Here is a 14,133-nt window from a genome sequence, read left to right as displayed (position 1 = left end):
GGTTAATAATAGTAATCAGGGCTACATGCTTCCTTGGTCATGTCCCACAGAAGATACAGAATGACTTCCCATGGATCTCTTGTAAGAGCAAGGAAGAACAGTCTCAAAAACTTAAAAAACTTTCCTTGTATCCTATTTGCCAGGATTAGGTCATGTGGTCATCCCTAAACCATCAAGTGGCAAAGGGCCTTGGGTAACCCTTGGACCAATGAGGTCCACCCCTAAACTGAGGGTGGAATCAATTTTCCTGATGCTTACTGGTTACATAGAAGTAGAGGGATCTTAAAAAAAAATCATGGGCCCATCAGGAAGGAAGGAAGAGGAACAGATGCTTAGTAGGCTGTAAACAACATTTAATATAAATAAATATTTTCCTCCATCATCCCACCATTGCTATCATTGGGTTCTGAATCCATTGCATCAAGTTTTCCAGCTTTTAGAAATTTTATCACATTGCGACATCTTTAAAATCTTCACAGCATTTTGTAAGATGGCTTTCTAAGCTCCTTCATCTATTAGAATTCATATTAGAGTATAAGTATAAAAATTATTTCAAAACACTTGTCAATCTAAAGTAACAAAGAAGTTTATTACCTCAGAATGTAGTAAATTATAGCATAAGAATAATAATAGCAACAGAATATATAGTAGCCTAGCAGTAAAGTGGAAATAAATTCATGTGGGATATATAAATGGATAAAAAAAAAATGTGGGCTTTGGTCTTGAATCTATCAATCTTTCCATGGAAGCAAGACTTCCTCCTAGGGTAAATTATATGCTATGTAACTTATACCTCAATAAAGCTGCTTTTAAAAAGAAAACACATTTCCCTCTAATAATACATAGCAACAACTTGTGGAGAAAACTATCTAAAAAAGACTTAGCCTCATATGTCACAAATGCCAAACATCTACTACTTAGTTTAAACAAAAATCAGGATCACAAAAACGGTAGCAGAGGCCCCTGAATGCAATACCAAAACTGTGGGCTGTGTGATCTGATTCTGTGTTGCTCTATCTCACAGAACTTCCAGACTCAGGAAATGTAATACTCTCTGGAAGAAACACTCTTTGCTGGTAAACAGAATGCAAAAGCTGGAGTCAACTCTGTGGGCTCAAAGCTTGCATAACAGTTGCTCCTAAGAAAAACTTGGTGAACATGTGGACATGATGTACTAACAGATGAGACCTTTTTTAAAACTATTAATGCTAAAGGAATGTGATCATTTTACAGGTTGGGCTCACTACTGTATAAAGGATCCCATCTTTTATTCTGCACTTACATTATAAAGGAAGAATTATTATTTCAAAATCAGACCTACAATGTACAATATAAATTATTATACAAGGCAATCTTCAGATGTGTGTCAATGCTACTTAACTTGAATTCTAATTGCTATCTAACTCAAGTCACCGAATAATCTGGTACTACACCAATCTAGGGAAATGAAAAAAAAAATTTTTTTTGCAGGGAAAATATTTAAGGGCATTATTATTCACAAAAGCTAAGATATAGAAACAACCTAAGTGTCACCCTGATGAATAAATACTATTCAGTCATAAGAAAGAAGGAAATTTTGCCATTTGTGGTAACATAGATGAATCTGGAGGTTCATGCTAAGTGAAGTAAGTCAAACAGAGAAAGACAAATATGGTATGATCTCACTTATATGTGAAATCTTAAAAAAAGGAAAAATAAAGGTCAAACTCAGAGAAACAGAGTAGAATGGTGGTTAGCAGGGGCTGGGATGGGGGAAATGAGCAAACGTTGATCAAAGAATACAAGCCTTCAGTTGTAAGATGAATGAGCTCTGAGAATCTATCTACAAAATGAAAAAGAAGCGTCTCTCTCTGGCCTCCGAGCACCTCCTTCATCTGGGTTATTACTTCTTCTTTAACCTAATTTCACATCCTCAATAAAAACTTCTGCTCCAAGTAAGCTGATTAACTTACAGAAGTCAAAAACAATTTTTCTTACATTTTCTGCTTTAATGTGTTTGCTCATTGCATTTGTAATACTTGAATTTCTTCCCCAGTCCTAACTCTCCAAATCTTACCTACCTAGCCCAAGTTCTCTCTCCCTTTGTCAGCCCTAACAAGCCTTCCAGGTGATTTCTATACATGCTCAATGTTGACAGCCATGAGATTTCGGGATTATGACTGGCTATAAAAAACTAAAAATCTCTCTATAGTAATTCAAGCAAATAGGTGTTTATTTGCCTCATATCAGAAGTCCAAAAGCAGACAGTCCAGGGCTGACATCCAATGATGTACATCCTTCGCATATTGGCTTATCACATTGTAAGCACAAGATGGTTGCCACTCCTTCGAGGCAGGAAGAAGAGATAAGCAACAAAGGACCATGCCAGAAATATCACTTCCCTTTTATCTGGAAAGTAAACATTTTCTTAGAAGCTTCCTCTTCTCTACTAATAAGCCTTAGCTTAAATGTTGTGGCAAATTGTATTTTCCAAAGATGGCCACACCAACATATCCCAGCCCACATATTCTTTTTACAATGTGACAGAGACTTCTCCAACCAACAAGTCATAGTCTCTCTCTTGGAATCTGGGAGGGGACTTGTAATAGTTTTGACCAGCAGAATACAGCAGAAGTGATGCCATGTGAGTTTTAAGGCACGGTCATAAAAAGAATACAGTTTCCATCTGGGGCTCTCTCTCTCTTTCTCTCCCCAGAAGCTCTCAGAACCCAATAACCACATTGAGACCACATGTGAATGTTCCAGCTGGGCCCCCAGCATACATAAGCATTAAGTGCCAAACAGCATGAAGGAGCCTTCATACAATTTCAGCCCCCAGTCTTTGAGTCTTCTAGCTGCAGCCTCTGCTCCATCATGGAGCAGAGACAAGTGGTCCCCATTGGCTTTATCTGACTTCCTGACCCACAGGAGACATAACAAATGATATTTGTTGTTCTAAGTCAGAACATTTTGGAATAATTTATTAAGCAGCAATAAAGAACTAAAGCAGATATGATTAGCCAGAACTAGGACACATGACCACCTTCAGCTGCACCTCCAGCTGGGAAATCAGGGAATATGACTGCCATGAACTTAGCTAAGGTGAGTACACTGCCACCGAAAGACAATGAGGGTTCTATTAACAATGGCAAGACAGAAATGGGCACAGGGTAAGCAACTAACAGTACCTGCCACAACCACTTACTAAATACTTACTACCTTGTATCATGTTGATCTTCCTTAAAATACGTCTTACATATACTAGTAGAATATAAGAGACTTGAAGGCAAAGACTATTTCATTACAAAATGCCTTAAATGGTGGTTACCTTAAAAACATCAACTATTTAATTGCTGAAGACAAATATTTAGATTGCACTTTAGAAAGAACTTCTAGTCCTTAGAAACTGTGAGGTTCTGAAATAAATGCACAGAAAAGGTTTTACGATTTTTTTCTGGAGTTTTTTTCAGAACAATTTCTGTAGGAAAATGCTGGTGCAACTGAACAAATTAATAAGCTCTGATGGTGCCCTGCAGTACATAGACAAATAGCAACTGACCTCAGAGTCAGAATGAGTCATCACAATGGTGTCTGGAAATCCTCCACACAGCTGACCAATAGGACCGGACCAGCCACACTGATGTAGGCTAATTAACCATTGCAGGGTACTTTGTAAACATAAAGTGCTAAATATTTATTTTTAAATAATCACACTGACTTATCAATTAATGATAAACTTACTCTTAGTGAAATAAGAACCTTACTGTAGCTCCCAGGAATGACACTAGCCCCCAAGCACTCCTGACTACTCACGATTTTTACTGAGCCACTATCTCTGTTTCTGTCAATAATACAGACAATAATATAGAAATCAGATGTCATTACAATGTAACTTAAAAATAAATCTTAACACTAGTCAGAAAACGTTCTAAAACTCTTATTTTAGAAATATAGAATTTTTTTTCTTTCTTTTTTAAATTTTTTTAACACTAGGATGGGTTTGAGATCATGTTATTATCAGTTTAATAAAAACAGTTATAGTAATAGGTTAATAGATTTACAAAAAAGGGTAACCACAAGTCAAAAATTTACAAGGGAGTCACAAAAATTAAATAAAATCCATGATAATACAAAGGAAAATTACCAAACCACAAAAGGAAGAAGAAAGGAACAAAGAGGATATGCAAAGATATTAAATTAAATAAAATCCATGATAATACAAAGGAAAATTACCAAACCACAAAAGGAAGAAGAAAGGAACAAAGAGGATATGCAAAGATTCAACTGCAAAGATAAGTTCAAAATGGCAATAAACACACATCCATCATTAATTACTGTAAATGTTAATGGACTAAATGCTCCAGTCAAAAGACATAGAGTGGCAGAGTGGATAATAAAGCAAGAACCTTCAATATGCTGCATACAAGAGACCCACTTTAGGGAGAAGGACACATATAGATTGAGAGTGAAAGGATGGAAAAGGATATTCCATGCAAATGGAAAAGCCAAAAAAGCAGGTGTTGCAGTACTGATTTCAGACAAAATAGACTTTAAAACAAAGGCCATAAAGAAAGACAAAGAAGGACATTTTATAATGATTAAAGGAGTGATACAAGATGAAGATATTACACCCGTTAATATATATGCACCCAATATAGGAGCACCTAAGTACATACAAGAATTACTAACAGAGATAAAGGGGGATATTGATGGGAATACAATCATAGTTGGAGATTTTAACACTGCATTAACATCACTAGACAGATCTTCCAGACAGAAAATAAACAAGGCAACAGAGAAATTAAATACTACAATAGAAAAACTAGATTTGGTGGGTATTTTCAGAGCATTACACCCCCAAAAAATAGAATATTCATTCTTTTCAAGTGCACATGGAACATTTTCCAGGATCGATCATGTACTTGGACACAAAAGAAACCTCAACAAATTTAAGAAGATAGAAATTATCTCAAGCATCTTTACTGACCACAATGCCATGAAACTAGAAATCAACAACAGAGAAACAAAGGAGAAAAAAAGAAAAGCATGGAGATTAAACAATATGTTATTGAGAAAACAATGGATCAATGAGGAAATCAAAGCTGAAATTAAAAAATACCTTGAGACAAATGATAATGAAAGCACAACCACTCAAAACCTATGGGACACAGCAAAGGCAGTGCTAAGAGGGAAGTTTATAGCGATACAGGCCTTCCTCATAAAAGAAGAACAATCTCAAATAAACAAGTTAACCCACCACCTGAATCAATTAGAAAAAGAACAACAAAAAGCCCCAAAAAGCAGCAGAAGGGAGGAAATAATAAAGATCAGAGAGGAATTAAATACAATAGAGACTAACAAGACCATAGAAAAAATCAACCAAACCAAAAGCTGGTTTTTTGAAAAAGTAAATAAAATCGACAAACCTCTGGCCGAACTTACAAAGAAGAAAAAAAGAGAGAGCACAAATTAGCAAAATAAGAAAGGAAAATGGAGAAATTACAACAAACAAAATAGAAATACAGAATATCATACGAGAATATTATGAAAAACTATATGGAACCAAACTGGATAACCTAGAGGAGATGGACAAGTTTCTGGAAACATACTGTCCACCAAAACTGAATCAAGAAAAAACTGAACACTTGAACAATCCGATCACTAGAAAGGAAATAGAAATAGCAATTAAAAACCTCCCTACAAATAAAAGTCCAGGACTGGATGGCTTCACCAGGGAATTCTACCAAACATACAAAGAAGAACTCATACCAGTCCTTCTCAAACTCTTCCAGACGATTGAAAAGGAGGGAATACTCCCAAACTCATTCTATGAAGCCACCATCACCCTGATACCAAAACCAGGCAAAGACACTACAAAAAAAGAGAATTATAGGCCAATATCACTGATGAACATAGACGCCAAAATCCTCACCAAAATTTTAGCAAATAGAATCCAACAACACATAAAAAAGATTATACATCATGACCAAGTGGGGTGCATCCCAGGGACACAAGGCTGGTTCAACATACGCAAATCAATCAATGTAATACATCACATCAACAAGAGAAAGGACAAAAACTACATGATCATCTCAATCGATGCAGAAAAAGCATTTGATAAAATTCAACACCCATTTATGATAAAAACTCTCGCCAAAGTGGGTATAGAGGGAACATATCTCAACATAATAAAAGCTATATATGACAAACCTACAGCCAGCATAGTTCTCAACGGTGAAAAACTCAAAAGCTTCCCACTAAAATCTGGGACAAGACAAGGATGCCCACTATCACCACTCCTATTCAACATAGTCCTGGAAGTCCTAGCCACAGCAATCAGGCAAGAGGAAGAAATAAAAGGGATCCAAATTGGAAAAGAAGAGGTAAAAGTGTCATTATATGCTGACGACATGTTACTATATATAGAAAACCCTAAAAGGTCGACACAAAAGCTACTAGAGCTGATTGAAGAATTCAGCAAGGTAGCAGGTTACAAAATTAATGTTCAAAAATCAGTTGCATTTCTTTACACTAACGATAAATCAACACAAAAAAGAAAGTAAAGAAATAATCCCCTTTAAAATAGCACCCAAAGTAATAAAATATCTGGGAATAAATCTAACCAAGGAGGTGAAAGAATTATACATAGAAAACTATAAACCATTGATGAAGGAAATTAAAGAAGACTTTAAAAAATGGAAAGATATTCCATGCTCTTGGATTGGAAGAATCAATATTGTTAAAATGGTCACATTGCCCAAGGCAATCTACAGATTTAATGCAATCCCTATCCAATTACCCAGGACATATTTCACAGAACTAGAACAAATCATAATCAAATTTATATGGAACCATCAAAGACCTAGAATTGCTAAAGCATTACTGAAGAGAAAAAAAGAGGCTGGAGGAATAACTCTCCCAGACTTCAGACAATACTATAGAGCTACAGTCATCAAGACAGCATGGTATTGGTACCAAAACAGACATATAGACCAGTGGAACAGAATAGAGAGCCCAGAAATGAACCCACAAACCTTTGGTCAACTAATCTTCGACAAAGGAGGCAAGAATATACAATGGAATAAAGACAGTCTCTTCAGCAAATGGTGTTGGGAAAACTGGACAGCAGCATGTAAAACAATGAAGCTAGAACACACCCTTACACCATATACAAAAATCAACTCAAAATGGATTAAAGACTTAAACATAAGACAAGATACAATAAACCTCCTAGAGGAAAACATAGGCAAAACATTATCTGACATACATTTCAAAAATTTTCTCCTAGAAGAAATAAAAGCAAGAATAAACAAATGGGACCTAATGAAACTTACAAGCTTCTGCAGAGCAAAGGAAACCAGAAATAAAACAAGAAGAAAACCTACGGAATGGGAGAAAATTTTTGCAAGTGAAATCGACAATGGCTTGATCTCCAAAATATATAAGCAGCTCATACGACTCAATAAGAAAAAAATAAACAACACAATCCAAAAATGGGCAGAAGACCTAAACAAGCAATTCTCCAAGGAAGACATACAAATGATCAAAAACCACATGAAAAAATGTTCAATATCACTAATTATCAAAGAAATGCAAATCAAAACTACAATGAGGTATCACCTCACACCAGTCAGAATGGCCGTCATTCAAAAATCCACAAATGACAAATGCTGGAGAGGCTGTGGAGAAAGGGGAACCCTCCTACACTGCTGGTGGGAATGCAGTTTAGTGCAACCACTATGGAAAACAGTGTGGAGATTCCTCAAAAGACTAGGAATAGACTTACCACATGACCCAGGAATCCCACTCCTGGGCTTGTATCCAGAAGGAAATCTACTTCAGGATGACACCTGCACCCCAATGTTCATAGCAGCACTATTTACAATAGCCAAAACATGGAAACAGCCTAAATGTCCATCAACAGGTGACTGGATAAAGAAGAGGTGGTATATTTATACAATGGAATACTACTCAGCCATAAAAACCGACAACATAATGCCATTTGCAGCAACATGGATGCTCCTGAAGAATGTCATTCTAAGTGAAGTAAGCCAGAAAGAGAAAGAAAAATACCATATGAGATCGCTCATATGTGGAATCTAAAAACACAAAAACAAAAACAAACAAACAAACAAAAACAAAGCATAAATACAGGACAGAAATAGACTCATGGACAGAGAATACAGACTTGTGGTTACAAGGGGGGGTAGAGGGTGGGAAGGGATAGACTGGGATTTCAAAATTGTAGAATAGATAAACAAGATTACACTGTATAGCACAGGGAAATATACACAAAATGTTATGATAACTCACAGAGAAAAAAATGTGACAATGAGTGTGTATATGTCCATGAATGACTGAAAAATTGTGCTGAACACTGGAATTTGACACAACATTGTAAAATGATTATAAGTCAATAAAAAATGTTAAAAAAATAAAAAAATAAAACTCTTATTTTAGCTAAGTAGAAATGTATTATCGGAATTTAGAAAACCCTGAATTCACCATTCAAATAACTAAAGTTGAAAATAGCCACTTCAGCTGATTATGAAAATATCAGCTAACACCCACAGTGTTTCAGAATTTACAAAGTCCTTTCATACATATATACACATCTGTATTTTTTCCTATAAATTATTGTATATGAAAGTGCTTTGTTAACTGTAAAAACCTCTATAAAGGTTAGTCATTTAGCAATATATATTTACTATCACTCATCTACTAGTTATAATTAGTACTAGTAATACTACTACTATTATCAGTAATAATGATACTAATCCTTATGAGGCAGAAACTTTTATGCCCTTTCTACAGATAAGGATACTGAGGCTCAGGAAGGAGAAATGACTGGTCCACGATCACAGAGCTAGTTGAAATACATTTGGTACTTAAAGTCATATTTTCTGACTGGAAATTCTAGGGTACTTTCTACTGCATCATGCTGTTCGTATAAAATGTTAACCCTTCCAAGTATGATTCCCAAAGAATGGAGGAGAAAAGTGAAAGGAGAAGTCTACTACTGAACAGAGAGCTGTCGTTTCTAAGGCTGTAGAACAGGCCAATCCCATGTTACTGAACAACAGTAAGATAAGCTAAAAATCCCAGAGGAAAACAAAACAGATTCATTACAACATAGTCTAAGAAATGAAATCAACTTCAGGAATTTTAAGCTCAGAGCATTAAAAAAGACCTTTTCACATTGTTAACATTTTTAGTATTTCTTTAAAATACTGCATCTTGGTTCCTGTAACAACAAATATCACTCTATTCCAGTTCAAGTCAAAACTGTCCCTCCCTCAAATATATACACTAAAGATCTTTTGAGTCATGATGTTTATAAAAACTACCTTAAGTTGTAAGTTCCTGGGAACTTTTAATTAAATTCATGAACAGCCAAATTTACTGGACACATCTGGCAATGCCATGAAACTAAAATGTCTCCCGTCCAGTCACAGCACATATTAAGTCTTCATTAAACCTCAACGCAAAATCTTAGGAGGCTGTCTGTATTTCTGATGTTCTCCACGAGAGGAGTACAAGTGTTTAGGAATTATTTTCCTAAGATAGCATAATCATCATATGACTTAAGGTATGAGTTGGTCAATTCCAGCTTGAGAATACAGAAACCCAACAAGTCTTTAGCACATTCACTAGCAGATAAAGGCATTATTTATTCTCAATATACATGTTTGATTTATATGTCAGCGGAAAAGCAATCAAAGCTGCAAGTATTCAGGTATTTCCCTTACTTGAAATAGTAATACAACTAACAGAAGCATCTCTACAGTTACGCTTCTAAACAACAATCAAAGCATTAAGCAAAGTGTGAGACTCCCCATTGAAAACGGCTTGGAAGAAAGAAGTCCGAGTACTGAACAGCATTAGTATTACAATAAAAAGCAAAGGAGCAGAATAAACGTAACTACTACATTATGAAGCAGTGCTCCACCATGAGTAAGTACATCTGCGAATCAGTCTGAGTCCAAGTCCTACCCCTTCCCCTTACCAGCCATGTGATTCTGGGAAAGTTATTTAACCCTTATAAGCCTCAATTACTTAACTATAAAACAGGAATAATATAAAGTTTTCTCATAAAGTTATTTAAAGTATTAAATAATGTTTGAAATGTACTCACTAGAAGACCTAGAACAAAAGTAAGTACTCAATAGGTGCAGTTATTTATAATAAACAGCCTTTCAAGATGATTTAAACAAACTAGAACAACTTCAACAACTACTTACTTTTGCCAGTATACCATATAACACAAACTCTGAGATACTGTGTAACGTGCCTGATCTTCAAAGGGACTTCAAAACCCAAACACACGATCAAAATTCAATTTTAAAAGAGGCTTAATTTTTCAAACCATTGTTGGTAAGAACAAGAGCTTTTGTTCTCTTTCTACCCCCACACATTTTTCTCTCCTGTAACAAACAAAATACTCTTAGAATTAAAGAGCTATATTTGATTTAATGTTTTACTTTTAATAAGACATTTCCCAGCAGAAACTGAATTAATAGTAAAAATCAAAACAAACAGGAAAATGTGAAATTGAAATTGTTCAATATCACAGAAAAACAGAAGGCAAAAAATAGGGAAGGAAAAATTGTTCAAATAAGAAATACCTAACTTTTAATATCTTCTATTTCAAATTATTTCAGTTGTATTAGAAGGCAGATAAAACCTTTAAACTACAGCTGCTGTATGTTTACATACTCTAAAATGTTTAGAAAATTTTCTTAACTCTTACAAAGTTAATTAAATGCCTACTTTAATTCTTATACTTAATAAAGGAAAATAGCAATAATTAAAATTGTTTTCTGTTTTAAAACTAAAATTTTGCCTGGACTTCAAACTCTACTAAAATTATAAGTTATCTGAGAAATAAAGTCATTGATGTAATAAACTGATGAAAAACAGACATAAAACCAGAAGCATCCAAAAAGATTTAGAATGTCAAAGAATTGAGCTCCTCAAGGAATTAAGCTCAAAAAAATTTTTTTTAATTTTTAAAGACAAAGGTTTTAAAAGTATAAAATTAAAATACTGACAACATATCAACATATATGTAGTTTGAAGGTAAGTATATTAACTCAATATACACATTCAAAAAGACAAAGAACATACAACGATATGAGCCAAAGAAATAATTTTTATCCTTGAAAAACACAAGACAGTATCCTTTGACCAACCTCTCATACAGCAAAGATTGTATTTCATATTGTTTATTTAAATTTAATTAGTGAGCTGTCAACACAGGATCCAATTTCTCTACAATGATTTTCTCTCATAAGTTAAAAATCATAAAATAGAATATCATCCAAATTTCTAAACAAGGCATTATAGTAACAGTATATACAGAGCACTCATGTTAAATTCCCACCTTGACATTCACAGCTCTTTGTATAAAATCTTGATTGATGATGTCTCACAGAAGTTCATGCATTATATTAAATAAAAGGTACAGAGCTTTCTATCAGCAAAGTAGTTTTAAAGAAGGAGAGGGATGGGGGAGAGACACCACAGTTTAGCTCTCAAGAATCTTCTCTTTTTTTTTTCCAGTTTTATTGAGATATAATTGACACAGAGCACTGTGTAAGTTTAAGCTGTACAGCATAATGATCTGACTTGCATATATCATGAAATGATTATCATGATAAACTTAGTGAACATCTATCATCTTACAGACACTAAATTAAAGAAACAGGAAAATGTTTTTCTTGTGATAAGAACTCTCAGAATGTACTTTCTTCACAACTTTCACGTATAACACACAGCAGTATTAATTATCTTAATCATGTTGTTCATTACATTCCTAATAGTTGTCTATCTTATATCTGAAAGTTTGTACTTTTCACTGTCTTCCCCCAAATCCTCCATCCCCTACCCTCTACCTCAGGTAACCACAAATTGATCTTTTTTTTTTTAATTGAAGTATAGTCAATTTACAATGTTGTATCAGCTTCTGGTGTACAGCCACATGGTTCAGTTATACAATATATACATATTCTTTTCCATTATAGTTTATTACAGGATATTGAATATACTTCCCTGTGCTACACAGTAAGACCTTGTTGTTTATCTGTTTCATATATAATAGCTTGTGTCTGCTAATCCCAACCTCCTTTCTTCTTTGGTAACCATAATTTGTTTTCTATGTCTATGACTATATTTGTTTTGTAAATATGTTCATTTATGTCGCATTTTAGATTCCATACATAAGTTTTATCATATGGTATTTATTTTTCTCTGAGTTACTTCACTTAGTATGATAATCTCTAGGTTTCCATGTTGCTGCAAACTGGCATTACTTCATTCTTTCTGTGTGCGTATTCATATATATGTACATGTATGTATATATATATATATCTCACAACTTCTTTATCCAGTCATCTGTTAATGGACATTTAGGTTGCTTCCATGTCTTGGCTATTATAAATAGTGCTGCCATGAACATGGGGGGTTTGTATCTTTTCAAATTAGAGTTCCCTCTGGATATATGCCCAGGAGTGGGATTGCTAAATCATACAGTAAGTCTATTTTTACTTTTTGAGGAATCTCCATATTGTTTTCCATAATGGATGCACCAAACTACATTTCCACCAACAGCGTAGGAGGGTTCCCTTTACTCTACACCCTCTCCAGCATTTATCATTTGTGGACTTTATAATGCTGGTCACTCTGACTGGTGTAAGTTGATACCTCACTGTAGTTTTGATTTGCATTTCTCTAATAATTAGCGATGCTGAGCATCTTTTCATGTGTTTATGGGCCATCTGTATGTCTTCTTTGAAGAAATGTTTATTTAGGTCTTCTGCCTATTTTTGATTGGGTTGTTTGTTTTTTTGTTATTGAGTTGTATGAGCTGTTTGTATATTTTGGAAACTAAGCCCTTGTGGGTCTCATTGTTTGCAAATATTTCCTCACAGTCCGTAGGTTGTCTTTTCGTTTTGTTTATGGTTTCCTTTGCTGTGCAAAAGCTTAGAAGTTTGATCTTTTCACTTTTTGTAATGAATGTTGAATGTTTCCTCTTTAAGTATTGTAAGAATTGAAGTATGCACTTAAATACATTTCATATATTGCATGACCAAAAAAAGTGATACAGTCACTCTAGAAATATATATTGGACACCTACTCAATATAGGGCATTATTCAATATAGGCAGGAATGGTGGATACATAGAAGAAAGCTCTATTTTCTGGGCGCTTTCTAATATAACTAAGGAGCACCGACACGGACATATAAAAATGTAAATGACACTGCAAAGCAATAAATGATTAAAGTTCTACTTAAGAAGTTAAGACCATGTGTACTACAAAAGAAGACAGAATTGATTGGAGCTAAAAACCTGTGTGTACTACAGAGGAAGGTAGAATCAACTGAAGCTAAAATCAAGTGGTACAAAAATCTCAGGGAAGAGAGAAAACCTGTGAGCTCAGACATGAAAAAAGAGTAAACTTTAGGAAGGGAGATGAAAGAGAAGGACATCCACAGCTAGACTAAACAGAGTGACAGGGTGGACTAGCAGCCTGCACTGCAGAGAAAAGAAAAGGCAGGTGGAGTAGGATGGAACTAGACGGAAGGGAACTTTGAATATCGTATCAGGAATACTGACTTAATCATTCAACAAATACTAACTGGAGCAACTATTCTGTGCAATGCACTATCCAAAATGCAAAGAATACAGGTGTGAACAAAACAGGTAAGTTATCTGCCCTCATAGTGATAACAGTCCAATAGATTTATCCTATAAAAACTATGATGCCATGCAATGCTTCTGAGTAGAGGATGTGATCCAAGATATACTTTGGGAAAATTATGTAGCTATGCTATGTACCCTTACAGAAAAGAGAGCAGACCAATTAAGACACTGCAATAATAACCCCAGAGAGAAGTAGCAAGTGATGGCATTCAGTTAGACAAATACTTCTTGAGCAGCCTCAGATAAAACACTTCATTTCTCTGCCTCCCTGTTCTCAAGAATTGAAGTTTGCCACTCAGCCACAACCTTAAGATCTTCAACTGGAAATTCCATAAACATATCAAGGCACTGTGTAATATATGTAAAATAACACTAAAGACTAAGAGCTGCAACTTACTTTCATTCTTAACTTTTTCTTAGCAACACAACTTTGGAATTATGCTTATTCTTCA

General features: G+C 34.7%; 1 protein-coding gene across 13 annotated transcripts in view; it reads right to left on the bottom strand.

Moving 5' to 3' along the window:
- The window catches only part of RAD51B (RAD51 paralog B), a 582,927-nt gene that overhangs the window by 530,676 nt on the left and 38,118 nt on the right, over positions 1-14,133 (bottom strand). The window lies entirely within an intron of this gene.

This window comes from Vicugna pacos, chromosome 6, assembly GCF_048564905.1.
Source record: "Vicugna pacos chromosome 6, VicPac4, whole genome shotgun sequence".
Lineage (NCBI taxonomy): Eukaryota > Metazoa > Chordata > Mammalia > Artiodactyla > Camelidae > Vicugna > Vicugna pacos.
Note: the sequence above shows the minus strand (reverse complement) of the source record. Positions and strands in the feature narration are given on the sequence as shown.